This window comes from Phascolarctos cinereus, unplaced genomic scaffold (assembly GCF_003287225.1).
Source record: "Phascolarctos cinereus isolate Bilbo 61053 unplaced genomic scaffold, phaCin_HiC Scaffold_4;HRSCAF=312, whole genome shotgun sequence".
Lineage (NCBI taxonomy): Eukaryota > Metazoa > Chordata > Mammalia > Diprotodontia > Phascolarctidae > Phascolarctos > Phascolarctos cinereus.
The window spans coordinates 683020487-683035881 of NW_027555847.1; the positions used below are offsets into that span (position 1 = coordinate 683020487).

General features: G+C 45.8%; 1 protein-coding gene across 1 annotated transcript in view; it reads left to right on the plus strand.

The window, feature by feature from the left end:
• The first annotated feature begins 329 nt into the window (after positions 1-329).
• The window catches only part of NFILZ (NFIL3 like basic leucine zipper), a 45579-nt gene continuing 30513 nt past the window's right edge, over positions 330-15395 (plus strand). Inside the window, exon 1 of the mRNA XM_020978157.2 lies at positions 330-445. The gene's annotated coding sequence lies outside the window, so the exon portion shown is untranslated. The remainder of the gene's footprint in view (positions 446-15395) is intronic.

Sequence of the window (15395 nt, forward strand, 5' to 3'; positions counted from 1 at the left end):
TCTACTTCAACCCTGATACTAGAACTTAGAATTTGGAGCTCAGTGTTTAGCACAGAACCCAGAAGATTATTCCAGAGGTGAGAGCCTAGAATCTAGAGTCCAGTCCATCCCAGAATCTAGACCTCATCCTATGGTTTGTGTTAGCTTGAAGTGACAGCCTTTATCAGTCCGTGTTCTACTGAAGTCTCCCTGGGATGGCCAAGTAAGTTGGTGCTTTCCCCAGGAGGACAGGGCCACACCTCCCAGAGCAGTAGGGGGGAACAGACTTCAGGGGGCATCTGCTAGAGAGAAGAAAGAGAGAAGGCGGGGCAGGGGCGGGACAGTGGGGCCGAGGTGGGTGTACACTCATTGGGTTTCTCACTTTCCTGAGCCTGACTAATACTCAGAGGCCCTGGGCCCCGGTGACAAGACACTGAAGTGACCAGAAACCCAGCCCAGCCTGCAGGTAAGGGACCAGCCCCAGCATATGGCCCCAGGGATGTGGGGACAAAGATACCACCAACCATCTGTCCAGCTCATGATTTGTGCTGCCCAACCTTACTCCATCCCAGCTTCCCCTGAGCCTGTTCCCCTCATCGTTGGCCCTCTCATCTCCTTCCTCTCCATCCCCCTCTCTAGCCCTATCATCGTTCCCAGTCTAACACAGCATCTCTCAGATGCCGCATCTCTGAGTCTCTCTGCTTTCGTCCTCTAGCCTCTGGGTGTCTCAGACTCTCCCTTTGTCACTGGACCCTTCCATCTCTCAGTTTCTGTTCTTTTGGCCTCCTCAGTCTCTGGGCCTGTCTCTTAGTCTCTGGATCTCTGGGTCTCCCAGCCTCTTTTCCCCTTAGTCTCTAGGTCTTTGGAACTTGAGTTTCTCGGTCCCTTTCTTTGGGGCCATCTCTGACTGCACTGAAGTCCGGCCCCGTCCTGAGGCCACCTTCCCCTTCAGCTGGGGAGGCTCTTAGCCTGATGGAAATTTTCTCCCCATTCCATTCTCTAATGGGGGGGGGGTTACCCTAGAGTAGAAGAGAGTGAAGATCTGAGATCCCCAAGTGGGAGGAAAAGGAAGGGAAAGTCCCCAAGAAAGGCTGAGGAGAGGAGTGGGATGGACGGGGAGAGTTCTGGCCAGCCTCTGGCACTGAGGATCTGCCCTGTTCTCCCCTGGTAAAATTGGCACCTCAGTGAGGAAGAGGCTTGGGGCCCCTGGAATCCCCCCTTCTCTACCCCACCTAGTGCCTCAGTTTCTACAGTCGGGGTATCCTTCCCTTGGGTTAGCCTCAGATTCCCTGATTAGAATCTCCTGGGACTCATCTCTGTTGTGGCCCCACTTCTTGCCAGATGCTTGGGGAGGCAGAGGGGGAGGAGCAGTGATGGAAGATGGAGGAGATCAGGACACCGCAGGTCTTTCCCCTCAACTCCCAGTCCTTTCCAAAGAGCAGTGTCAGTGGAAGGAGGCACTCAGTTCTGGGTGGGGGGATTACTGAGAGAGGGGTTGGGGATACTGAGAGTGACTCCAGGGGCCAAATCAGGCCTCTGGAGGAAGACTAAAACCTAGCTTTTTCCTTTCAAGTTCACCCTTCTCCCTGCTGCTCTGCTTTTCTCCAGGCCTTGGGAGGAAAAGTTTGCTGTTCTCTTTCCTCTTCGGGCCTGGACGCTTGGCCCCTCTCTGTCTCTTGGTAAGGGGAATCACCAGCATTGGGGGACAAGGAGGCAGGGATAAGTCACCAACTCCCTCACACCCCTCACATCACACCTTCAGGGCCACAGAATGATGAGCTCTCAGATTTGGAAGTGATCTGAGAGGATTTCTGACCTAACAGGAATCCCTGTTCTGTAATTTCTCTGTCACAGGGTCATTCGGCCTTCACTTGAATACCTCCTCTTGAGGAGCTCATAAGAAAGGACATGCCCCTTTGGGCCAGCCCTTGCCTTTCTGACAAGCCCCAAATCTGCCACTGTTCCCCACTAGGCCCAATTCAAGGTTGGGTTGGGGAAAGGGTGGCTTCACTCAGAAGCTCCAGACTGAAATTCCACTCATATAAGGCTGGACATAATTGAGTTTGTGACTATTGTGTTTATCTGATTTAATGCTGTTAAAATTTTGAAAGAGTTTTTGAAAAATAACAGAAAGAAAAAACCAGCAGACTGATTGTGGCCCCCAATGAAGCACTCTAAATCTGGGGTTCTTTACCCTTTCTGGGTCACGGGTCCTTTTAGCAGTCTGGTAAAGACTCCTTCTCAGAATCATTTAAAAAAAATTTAATAGAAGGAAATGCTAAATTTCAGTTAGAGGTTAGTAAAAAAAGATGTCTTTTCTTTCTTCCAACCAAGTTCAAAGAACCCTGGATCCCAGTATAAATAGCCCCACTCTAAATGGTCCAGCCCCATCTCTGAAACATTCAAGGCCCCTGGCTCACCTTGTCTCCACATTATTTCCCCCAATTCACGGCAGATAGCTTTAATCACAAGATCCTGGGCTGACTGAGTGGGGTAGCTCCAGCCTCACGTCTCCTTTGCCTTCTGCCTCGGCACTTCCAGATATACAGAACCCAACAAATGTCTTCAAACAACTGTGCTCAGTACCTGGCAAGTCCTTCTCCTGGTAGCTGCACCCCAGCTGAGCACTGCCCCCACACCCCCACCAAAGTGGGGCTGCCTTGCTAGGTCCTCTCTCTGCCCAGGGTGGCCATTGTCCTCAGGCTCCTTTCTCACTCCTTGCCTCCTGAATTTATCACTGGAGGGCACTTTCCACACTGTTTGCTTCAGGTGTGTTTTACGATACTTGCCCTGGGTCAGAATAAAACTAGTTAGGACCTGAATGCTGGAGGGACCTAGAATAGTTACAGAGAACAGCTGCCCACTGGCCCTTGCCCTCCCACCCTAAAGCTTCTGTCTCTTCTGAGTTGCATCTCTGCTCTTTGCCCTGCCCCAAATCTCTTCTGGCCAGAATCCTCACTTTGAGCCTCCAGGTCTTTCACTGGGGGCATTTCTTTCCCAAGTTCTGGTACAACTACAGATTAGGAGCAGGTGGCGAGCAGAGAGGGACAGGTTAGGAGAGGAAAATGGAGGGGGACGACCCTGAAGGAGGATGGAGAGGGAGGATGAAGAGAGTGGGGGTGGAAGTATGGGACCCTTTCCATACAAGGTCTTATCTGGAGTGGAAAAAAGGCAGGGGTAAGCTCGGGAGCCCCATGGTGTTCTGGGGTGGTATGAGGCTAGGAGCAAAAGGCAGAATAATAAGAATGACTGACGATAGACATTTGTTTCCAATCCAACTGACGAGTTAGCACCTACTATGTCCAAGGTGCTAGGGATGCCTAAGAAAACCCCCAAACCATTTTCCCCTCAAAGCACACTTACATTCTACCAGAGAGAGGGTATAAAATGTAAAGAGAAAAGTATGTACATACATTCTAACTTGGGGAGGTAAAGAGTGCTAATTAATGGGATAATATTTATCCTGTATGTAGATTGTTTATGGGGGTAGCTAGGTGGTGCAGTAGAAAGAGTGTCGGACCTGGAGTCAGAAAGCCTCGTCTTCCTGAGATCAAATCTGGCCTCAGACACTTAGTAGCTGTGTGACTCTGGGCAAGTCACTGTATCCCATTTGCCTCAGTTTCCTCATCTGTAAAATGAGCTGGAGAGGGAAATGGCAAACCCCTCCAGTATCTTTGCCAAGAAAAGCCCCAGTGGGGTCACGAAGAGTCAGACACAACTGAAAAGCGACTGAAAGCTTGCTTATTCGTATTTGTCTCTCCCATTAGATTGAAAGCTCCTTGAAGGCAAGGATTCTTTTGCTTCTTTTTCTATCCCCAGCACCTAGTGCAGTGCTTGGCACATAGTAGGTGCTTAATAAATGTTTATTGACTGACTGACTAATATCTTGTATCTACTTATGTGTGTATGTGTCATTGCTCCTGAAAGAATGTAAGCTCCCTGAGGGCAAGGTCTGCTTTATTTTTGTCTTTTATTTTCCCCGTGCCTAGCACAACGCACACACACACACACACACAAGCACGCACACACATATACATGTATCTGTATTACATGTACATATCATTATATATATTTGTTGATCGATCAGATAAGGCTTCTCCTAGGAGACGGTGCATGATCTAAGGCTCAAGGAAGCCAGGGCTTCTGGGAGTGCAGAGGGAGGGCATTCCAGGCACAAGGAGCCATTTGTGCCTCTCCCAGAGGAGAGGTGACCCTTTCTTCCAGAAAGTAGGCCAATGTGGCTGGAACGTAGAGGAACCAAATTCTATCACAAGCCTAGAGCACTTTGCAGACCTTACAACTCTCAAGAAAAGCCATGATGATGATGATACATGAAGGGGAGAAATAAGAAAGAAGCCTGGAGGTGTCGGCCAGAGACAAGGGGCTTTTGATGTCGACCGAAAGGATCATATTTGTCCTCGAGGCAATGAAGAACCACTGTAGCTTTTTTGAGCAGGGAGAGAACATGGTCACAACTGTAATTTAGAAATATTATTTTGGCAGCTCTGTGGAGGATGGACCAGAGAGAGGAAAGGGTGTACAAGGGGCGGCAATGTACAATAATCCTCAAATGATTTAAATGCCAGGCTGAGCAGTTAGGATTTTATTCTAGAGCCACTGACTTTTCTAGAGTAGGGTAGTAACCTGGTCAGACTTAGGCTTTATAAAGATCATTTTTTTCAGCTGTATGAAGCAGGCATTGCTGTGTATAGCACTTTGCATATGTGATGTCTCATATCAACTCTGTGAATTCAGTGATATGTGTGCGGATTATTATACTCATTTTACGGATGAGAAAACAGTTTTAGAGAAATGAAATGACTTGCTGAGGTCACAGTGAAGTTATTATGAGAAGCTAGAAGTTTGCAAGAAACCCCAGTGACCTGGATAGAGGTGTGGGGGGGGCATTGGTGACCTCTAGGTAAGTCCTGAAGAACACGGCTCTTTCAGAAAGTAGTAAGTGAGAATGAAGTGAATTAATAAGATGAGCCTTCAATGACCCAGGGAGAGGAAGAAGCCAGCTGGGATGGTTAGGAGGGGAAATGCCAAGGATCGCTCTCAGCCTATCCAGTCTCTATCTGTGTCTGTCATTGGGAAGAAAGTTATGAGTCTTCAGGTCCCAGACTTCAGCCGAGCCCAGGAAATCAATGCATCATGCCAAGTTGGGCGTCTCCATGGTATGCTAGGCTCTGGAGAGCCAGTTGTTAACTTTTTGGTATGAATGTTTGCACCTCAGAAATCAGCAAATACTACCAATCAGGGTTTGAGTTAGGGTTTTATTGATTGTCTGGACTTAAGAAAGTGGTAGAGAAAATGTTAATATTGCAAATTGAACTTAAAAGTTTGTTGTGTATATATATATATATATATATATATATATATAAAATGTGTGTATGTATGTATATATATATATATATTATATGTGTATGTATGTATATATGTATGTATGTAAGTATGTATTTTTTCCAGAGAGGCAGTTGCTAAACATTTACCAGTATACCTTTGGGTGCCTCCCAAGACACCCTCACCCAAGGGATACTGTTCTATCCTGGTTCTCCTACTACTTGTCCAACTGTTCCTTCTCAGCCTCCTTTGCCGGATCTTCATCTTAATTATACCTGCTCCTTTTGGTGTCCTCAAGGACTCTGTCTTGGACCCGCTTCCTTTCTTCCTCTATACTGTTCCACTTGGTGATCTCCTCTGCTCCCACGGATTCAATGATCTGTGCTGATGATTCTCAGATCTATTTGTCCAGCCCTAATCTTCCTCCTGACCTCCAGTCACATCTCCTGTTACCTACCGCACATCTCAAACTGCAAGTCCTGTAGACATTATATACTCAAAATGTTCAAAAATTAAGTCATTATATTTCCCTAAAAACCCTCCCCCCCTCCTATGGGTATGCTGGTAGAAGTTTAATAACCGGCTCTCTGAAAAAATGTACAAAGGACACATTTTAAAATTGAATCTGAATTATTAACATTTTCACCATCACTCTCTTAAGGCCAGACAATCGACAGAACAATAAATTCAACCCCAGTTTATAGTGTTTACTGATTTCTGAGCTGTAAATGTCATACTGAAATTTAACAATCAGCTCTCTCAAGCCCAAATTGACTTCAGCACACCCCTGCCTCTTCCTAACTTCCCCATTATTGTTGAGATCACTGCCAGGTCCACAGTCTTGATGTCATCCTCAACATCTCCTACCCTGCCTTCCTATATCCAATTCGTTGCCAAGTTACATAGCTCCTACCTGTCTTAACATCTCTCCTATATGTTCCCTTCTCTTCCTCTGACACTGCCACCACCCTGGCACAGGCCTCAGATACTGACTACTGCAGTAACCTGCTGGCTCATTTCCCTGCCTCAAATCTCTCCACTCTCCAGTCCGTCCTGCACTCAGCTGTCAAACTGATCTTCCTAAAGTGCAGATCTGCCCATGTCACCATCACCCAATCCACCAATTCAGTCAACTCCAGTGGCTTCCTATCTCCTCCAGGATCAAATGACTGTCCCTCATTCCTGGAATGCTGTCCCTCCTCATATCTGCCTCCTGGCTTCCCTGGCTGCTTCAAGTCCCACCTTCTACAAGAAACCATTCCCAGGACTCCTTACCGGTGGTGTGCCTTCCCTCTAAGATTACCCCCAATTTATCCTGCCTTTATCTTGTTTGGAAGCTAGATGGTATAGCAGGTGCAATGCTGAACTTGGAATCAGGCAGATCTGAGTTCAAATCTTGCCTCAGACACTTACTAGCTGCTTGATCCTGGATGAGTCACTCAACCTCTGTTTGTCTCAGTTTCTTCAACTGTAAAATGGAGATAATTATAGCACCTACCTCCCAGGATTGCTGTGAGGCTCAGATGAGATAGTACATGGAAAGTGTGTTGCAGATCTTAAAGCGCTGTCTAAATGCTAGCTATTTTTTATTGCATAGATGTTTGTATGTTTCCTCCCCTGATAATTATACCATGGCCTCATTAAGAGCAAGGATTCTCCTTTTTTTTTTTTTCCCCGGTATCCTCAGAGCTTTACACAGTGCCTAGTGTATCATAGGCACTTCATTAAATGCTCATTGACTTGACTTGACTCCACGTTGGAGAAAGAGGGCATAGAATAGTATTAGGTCCATGAGGCTGGAAGAAAGAGATCAGTTTGTCCCTGAGATCCCTGAGGGAAAAGGCTGGAGTGTCTATAGTAGATCTTTGAACACTGGGCAAAAAGGTAGACATCTCCTTTCTGCTGCCTCTCATTCCCCTCAGGCTTGGTCTAGTGACTAGAGCTCTGGACTTGAAGTCAGGAAGACATGAATTCAAATCTTACCTCAGACACTAGCTGTGTGACTCTGGGCAAATCACATAACCTCTCTGGGCCTCACTTTCTCCATCTGTAAAATGGGGAGACTGGACGTGATCATTTCTGAAATTCCTCCCATCTACATCTATGAGCCCGAGATCTCCTCGGCTAGAGTCATCAGTCACTTTCTTTTTTGAGTCTCCTCTCCTTGGGGACTGAGCTGCCTCTGTAAGAGCTGGAAGGGGCCCCAGGGCCCAGCAGGAAACTCCACCACCTTAGTGATAGTGGCTTGGGGCTGGGAGGAGTCACCTGGGAAGCTGGAAATCAGATGTCAGGGCCTGGTGATAGCATCTGTCCCCAGCCCTTTGCTGCTGTTCCACTGCACTCTCCCCACCTGACCAGAACAGACAAATAACAACAACAACCCATCTGCCCCTCTGCCCACTTCTTCCTCCTGAGGAGCAGAGAGGAGCTCACATTCGTAACACAGGACCGGGCTTAGGGCCTTCCTTTACCCAGCGTGGCCCTATGTCCTCCTAGTAGACACTGGTCTCAGGGATTCCTTGCTGGTTCTTCTATACTATGAGAATAGCTTCTCCTTATGCCTTGAAAAATGCCTTGAAGCACTTCCCATCTGGAATATGCTGGCTCCATTTCACAGATGGGAAAACCAAGGGTCTGAAAGGGATAGAGCCTTCCAAGCAAGGCAGCCAAAGGGTGTGTCATAGTATTTTGAACTGCCCAGCAGACCTTTGAAAGCATCTGATCTAACCTTCCCATTTTATGGACAAGGAAACTGAGTCCCAAGGAGAGAGAGTGCCTTGTCCAAGGACACAACTGGTAGTCCGTAGCAAAGCTGGGGTTCAGATACAGGCCTTTGAACTCCAGTCCAGAGCTGATTTCTCTAAGCTAGTGGCAGTGGGGCCTACATCTGGGCTGGAAGATTGACTAGCTTAGGGACTTTTGATAAGTCCAACTTTTGAGGTGAGATTCTGTTCTTTTTTTGGGGGGAGGGTTAGGCAATGGGGTTAAGTGACTTGCCCAGAGTCACACAGCTAGTAAGTGTTATGTGTCTGAGGCCACATTTGAACTCAGGTTCTCCTAAATCCAGGGCCGGTGCTCTATCCACTGTCACCCGGCTGCCCCAAGGGGAGATTCTGTGGGAGAGGATAGTGGCAACTGGTCTATATAGCCTCTTGAGTCAGAGGTAAAAGCCCAAGAGTGTGGGGAACTGACTCGGGCCAGGTGAAGTACCTTCTGGGGTTCAGATATTGTTGGTTACTCATTTTCAGTCGTGTCTGACTCTTCATGACCCCATTTGGGGTTTTCTTGGCAAAGATACTGGAGTGGTTTGCCATTTCTTTCTCCAGCTTATTTAACAGATGAGGAAACTGAGGCAAACAGGGGTCAGTGACTTGCCCAGGGTCGCACAGCCACTAAGTATCCTAGGCCAAATTTGAACTCAGGTCTTCCTGACTCCAGGCCCTGCATTCTATCCACTGTGCTACCTACCTGCCCTTGCGTTCTGCTACGTGGATGGATAATATAGATTACTAGTAGAATCTGAGGAGGGGTAAATAAGGGAGGTGTCCCTGGCCCCACTAGATGAAAATGAAGGATGATGAGGGAGGAAATACACTAAGGTATTTGGGCCAGAGGCAAAGGACACACTAAGAAAGAGCCAAAAGGTGTGAGCCCAGATTGGCGCTCCAGCTAGACAAGGAAGGAAGTGTGCTATTGTGGGATTGGGCCAGGATTCAGAAGCCAAAGCCCCAAGTTCTAGTCCTGGCTCTGGTACTTACTAACTATGTGACTTTGGGCAAGTCCACTACTCTTCTAAGGGCTCAGTTTTTGTACCTGTAAAATGGGTGTGTTGGATTCAATGATCTCTAAGGTTCCCTTCAGCTCCGGTGTTCTTTTTTTTTTCCTTTTCTCCACGTATTTATTCTCTTTCCAAGTGGGTTTTGCTCTCCTACTATACTTCAGAAATGTTCTGCAGCCACTTTTAAATGACAAAATGTAAAAGAGAATAAAAATAATTTTTCTCAGAGAAAATATTCAAGACTTACATAAAAAAATTGACAACTCCTCATAGATGAGTAATCTGACACACTCCTCCATCTCCTACTCCCTCACAGCATACAGGCTTCTTTATCTAAGGCTGTTTGTGCTATGCAGCGCTCTGGCCTCCAAGAGGACATCACATTACATTGACAGTATACAAAGACAAAGATGATTTCGGGAAGTAGCTTTAGATAGAAAGTGCCCTTACTTTGACTTAGTAACAGCTTAGGCAGTAATTGTGCCATCAAAGCCACACTGGGGTTTCATGAAAACGACTTTGACGTGATTAATTTTAGAAATGTTGCACCCATTATGGTTTTTAGTACTTACTGCATTCACAAATTAACCTTACCTAATAAAAAGGCACATCTTCAAACACAGAATAAAAATATTCCCAGATCAAAAAAATCAAATATACATTAAAATCAAACATTTGCTGCATGGTCCTTTATGAAGAACAGCCTATTCTGCTTTCTTAACTTCTCAGGGTTCATGAGCTTTCTGCAAAGTTTGGTAGGCTGACTTAAAATGAATTTTCTGGTGAGGGGCAGACAGGACTTAGAAACAAGGTCAAGATGAATAGAAACCCCAAGGCCTCCTCGGACTACAGAGCCTGAGCAGAAGCAGAAGCGCCCCATTGTAACTAATGCTAGTGTTGAGAGGAGCAAGGCTGCGATCTGCCTCACAGGCTGACCATGTTCCATTGAGCAGCTTGGGCATTCTGAAGACCCTTTACATCTGCTGTTGTGTCTTCTGTCTTGGAGAGGGACAGTTTGGCCTCGTGAGAACAATGCTGGGTTTAGGGTCAGGAAAGCCCAAACATGGATCCTGCAGCCATGGACAAGTCAATTAATCCCTCTGGGTCTCAGTTTTTTTCATCTATAAAATGGCAACACCACTGTCTGCAGCAGTTATTTCACAGGATGCTAACGATGAGATGAAACAATACACATAATACGTACAAACACTATATAAATGTCAGCTATTATTATTGTTGCTGTTAGGCCTCTGCCAGCTCTGAAACTCTGTGTTCTAAGGGCCCCCCACCTCTGACATTCTGTGTTCTAAGGGCCTTCCCAGTCCTGACATTCTGTGTTTAAGGCCTCTCCCAGCTCTGACATCATGTGTCCTAAGGGCCCCCCCAGCTCTGACATTCTGTGTTCTGACATTCCTAGTTCTGAAACTCTATGTTTTAAGGACCCTCCGAGCTCTGACGTTCTATGTTCTAAGGGCCCTCCCACCTCTGACATTCTGTATCCTAAGGATCCTCCCAGCTCTAACATTCTGTGTCCTAAGGACACTCCCAGCTCTGACAATCTCTGTTCTAAAATCTCTTTTCTCTCTCCCATGTTATATTCTGAGTCCTTCCAACTGTGACATTCTGGGATTCTGGGAGGATTAAGAACAGGTGGGACCTTGAGGCAACTGAATCACAAGGTGTTTCCTTGGTGTATTAAAATATTAGTGCATAAAGTCATGGCCCAAAGAGCAATGTTACAGAGATTACAAAAATTCACTTTAAAACAAGGATGAGACATTTATTTTGTTCCATTAAAGGAAAAAAATTAAAGTAAAATGGAGCTTGGGGTTGGAAGGGAAGGTAGGGGTGGGTGGGTGGGGGCTTAGACAACTATCCATTCCATAGTTGTGCTGACCCATCTCTGATCCAGAAACAAAAGCGCCCTTAAGATCATAGAGCTAGAGCAGACCATTTTAGGAGAAGAAAATTGAGGCCCAAGATAAGTGACTTGGCCAAGATCACATAGGCAGTACATACCAGAAATGGGAATACAACCAAGATTTTGTGAGTTCAGAGCCAGAGCTTTTTCTACTGTTCTGCTTGCCTCTGGTAAAAGAAGGAGGAAGACGTGGAGAAGAAGGAGAGGAAAGGAGAGAGAGGGGAGAGAGGACAGTGGACAAAGGAAAGAGGACAGAGGATTGAGAGGAGGAGAGAAAAGATTGACTTCAGGAATAGTCTTACCATGGAGGCACGGGACATGGGGACACCCCGGCTAGATGCTGCCTCTTTTAAGCCTTAAGTTTTACTCGAACCCTGTGTGCTTCTGGGTATGGTTTGGCTGGGGAGGGGCATATGGCAGAAGTTCAAGTAGACCCTTTAAAGAATTGTTCACGTGTAAGGGATATAAAGCCAGAAAGCTGGACATTAGCAGGATGGAGGTACAATCCAGCCTAGAGGCAGAGGGGTGTCTGGATGTAGCTTCAAGTTTGGCCCCCGATCTTCAGTGGGCTGGGGGCGGAGGGGTATCTGTCGGTTCCCTCAAGGCAGGGCTGTCCAGAGATGCTAGCTTACAGTTGCCTCTGGAGGTGAGGATTAGATGACTTTTCTTAAAACCTTCGATCAATCAATCAAACAATTAACCAACAAATATGTATATTAAGAGCTGACTCTGTGTCTGGCAGGCACGTGCTAAATGCTGAAGACACAGTTATATAAATGAAATATTCCCTGCCCTCAAAGAGCTTACAGTCTGTCTGCAGCTGTGTTCTGGGTCTTCTACCTAGCCTTCCTCTCTGGGCCTCCCTCCTTGAGCCTCTCTCCCTCATACAGAAGAGTCTGGCCCCGGGACTGTAAGGATGATGATCCCAAGGGTAACCCAACCCATCCATCCCTTACATTTCCTTCTCCCATAGTGTAAGGGGCAGTCACTGTGGAGGGGCTAGTAGAATGCACTGCTGGAAAGTCCTAGACCCTTTGCTTAAAGGGCCCTTTGCTCTTCCCAGGCAGGGCAAGGGCTGTTGGATTCTTCATGAACTGCATCTTTTTTGAGGAGGGGATGACTGAGGTCTGGACAAGGGGTAGGGGTGATTCTGAGCCAGATCCATCCTGTGCTGTCCCTCAGTCCTCCAAATTCACAGGATTATAGAACACCAAACAGAGAGTAGAGATCATCTATCTCCTCATTTTTTAAAAAAATGGATGTCTTGATTTAACTGTACACCATTTCTGAACATATACTGCCCTCTCTCTGCCATCCACTGAATCTTCCCTTGTAATAAAGATTTAAAAGGAAAAAAAGAAAAAAAAAGTTTGGCAAAACTTCCCATGGTCCTTCCAACAGTGACCATTTCCATCTTTTGGCATCTTTCCTGGTTTTTCTGAATGTGAGATGATGCCACAGAGTTATTTTAACTTCCATTTCTTTTCTTTAAAAAAAAAAAGACTTATGTTTTGTTTTAAGATTACCTTCATTTCTGACTACATCCCTTCCTTTCTCAATGAATCACTCTTTGTAACAAAGAAAAAGAAAAATCATAAATAAGAAAAATATTAAAAAGAAAAAAATTTTAAAAATACATTTATTTTTAACATTTCATTTTGAAAAAAATAATTTGAGCTCTAAATTCTCTCCCTTTCCCACCCATTGAGAAAGCAAGCAGTATGATACCAATTATACACGTGAAATCGTGTAAAACATACACCCACATTAGCCATGCTGCAAAAAAAAAAGGTAAGAAAAAAAGAAAGTGAAAAAATTATACTTCAGTCTGCTCTCAGAGTTCATCTGTGGAATTCTCTCTTTGGCAGTGGATAGCATTTTTCATCATGAGTCCTTCAGAATTGTCTGGGATCATTGTGTTGATCAGAGTAGCTAAGTCAAAGGAAAATAAACACAGGTCGGCGAAACTGCGGTACGTAGGAAGCATTGCAGTAAGTCTACGCAGAGTTCCATGCCCATAGTGCCCCACCCCTTCCAAAAAGGGAGGGAGGTACCTTCCCTCCAACTGTTCTCTCTGGGGCCAGGCTTGGTCATTATAATTACAAAGCATTCCGGATCTTTGCTGTTGCAATTCTTTCCGTTTACACGAAAATTGTTCGGGTGCTAATCCTTCTCACTCGGCCTCAGCTCGTGTAAATGTCTCACGCGTCTATTTGTTTCTCACCAAGCAGTAAAATTCCACTGCAATCGCGTTGTAACAATTCTCCATTTTATGTGCCCTTACTTTGTTTCCAGCTCAGCTACCACCGAAAGTGGCGCTATGAATATTTTCTCACATTTCTTTCTTTCAACTTCTTTCTCTCTGTGAACTTCTTGACTTCTTGGGGTGTATGCCTAGCTGGCGGACTCTCTGGGTTAAAGGGCATGGACATTTTAGTCATTTTTTAGCGTGGTTTCAAACAGCTTTCTAGAGTCAAATCAGACGCGATTCACAGCTCCACCACAGCTTCAAAGCAGTCCCAATTCACAGCTCCACCAACAGAATGTGTATCACTGTGCCTGTCTCAGCACAACCCTTTCAACGTCGAGTTTTCATCTCCTGTCGTCTTTGTCAATTTGTTGGGTATGAGGTGAAATCTCAGAACTTGAATTTTTCTTATTAGTGATTTGGAGCAGTCTCTCATATGGTTGCTAATAATTTGCAATTCTTTCGAAGATTTTTTTTTGTTCATATCCCTTGACTACATATCTCTTGCCAGCCCCTCATTTTAAGCATGAAGAAACTGGGGTACGTAGAGGTTAAGTGACTTGTCCAAAGTCCCATTGGCAGAAAAAAGCAGGGCTGGGTTTTGGAGCTAAGACTTTTGACTACAAACTCAGGACATTCTGAGCTACATTTAGTTAGTTACACTAACTAGATCTCTAGCTAGCTACAGACCCAGGCGGTCCCCAAGCTCTTTTGTATGCTTCTCATCTTTGCCTCTGAGGAAGAGCTGAGCTGGGTGATAAAACCTGGAAACCTGGCTTTGAAATCAGCCTGCTACTTGCTTCATTGGAAAGGGAAAGGATGCATGGTGTGGTGTATAGAGCTGGCTTCAGATCCTGCGTCAAACACTTGCTGTGTGCCCCTAGATGAGTTACTTAACCTCTCTGTGCCTCTGGTTTCTTCATCTGTAAAATGAGGTGGTTGGAGTAAATGGCCATTACAGTCCCTTCTAGATCTAAGTCTAAGGCAGGTAAAGATGGGCTTAGAGATCAACTGAGGTGGGAAGAGTTTGGGGAGAGAGAGAGAGTGTGTGTGTGTGTGTTTCCTATAAAGAAGCTCTTTCAGGAGGCTATGGCTCTGCATTTATCCAGCTTTGGGAAATCTCTCTCAGACTGAGAGTGCTGTGGGCAGCTTCAGTCCATGAGAGCATGAGCTGGACAGGGTCACAGCGAGTTCTGAGGAACAGGAGCTGTGAACTGTAGTATCTCCTTCCAGCCTTCCCTCACCCTAGAAGTGGTGGGTGAGTCAAAGGGAAACCTAAGATTAGGGGATAGGGCCTGTGGGAAAGAGAAGAGGTGGGGGGAAAAGAGGGACTCCCCCTCTCTCTCCTTTGGCCTCCTGCCAGGCTCTGCAGAGATTACACCACGTATTTCCCAAGTACTTGCTATGTGCAGAACCCTCTGCCAGGTGCTGGGGAAGGTAGAAAGCTTAGCATTCCCTGCCTTCGTTGAGCTCATCTGCTACTGGTGGGATGTAACTAAACACAGCTACTACAACTTGTTATGTGATGAGTGTATTAGATGTTTGCCCAAAGACCATCAGAGAGCTATTTACAGGGACATTGTAAAGTTTTTTGTATTCAACAGCTTGTAGGCAAAAATAGGTGTCTTGGACTTCTGGTAGTTTTGTTGTTATAGTAATTTTTTAGTCGTGTCTGACTCTTCTGGTAGTTTGTTGTTAAGTCGTTTAAGTTGTGTCTGACTTCTTCATGACCCCAATGAGGGTTTTCTTGGCAAATATACTACAAGGGTTTGCCATTTCCTTCTCCAGCTCGATTTACAGATGAGGAAACTGAGGCAAACAGGGTGAAGTGACTTGTCCAGGGTCACATGGCTTGTAAGTGTCTGAGGCCAGATTTGAACTCAGGTCCCCTTGACTCCAGGGTCAGTGCTCTATCTACTGCACCATCTAGTAAGTAGTTTACCAAATTCTAAGCTAGAGGGTCTGTAGAATACTCTCCAACTCTGGCATTGTTATGTTCTAAAGTCTCTTCTGGCTCTCCTAGTCTAGGTTCTAAGGTCTAGTCCAGCTCTGACATTCTTTGTTCTGAAACTGCGTCCAACTCTGACATTCTGGTTGGAAGGCCCTCCCTTGACCACCCTGCAGCC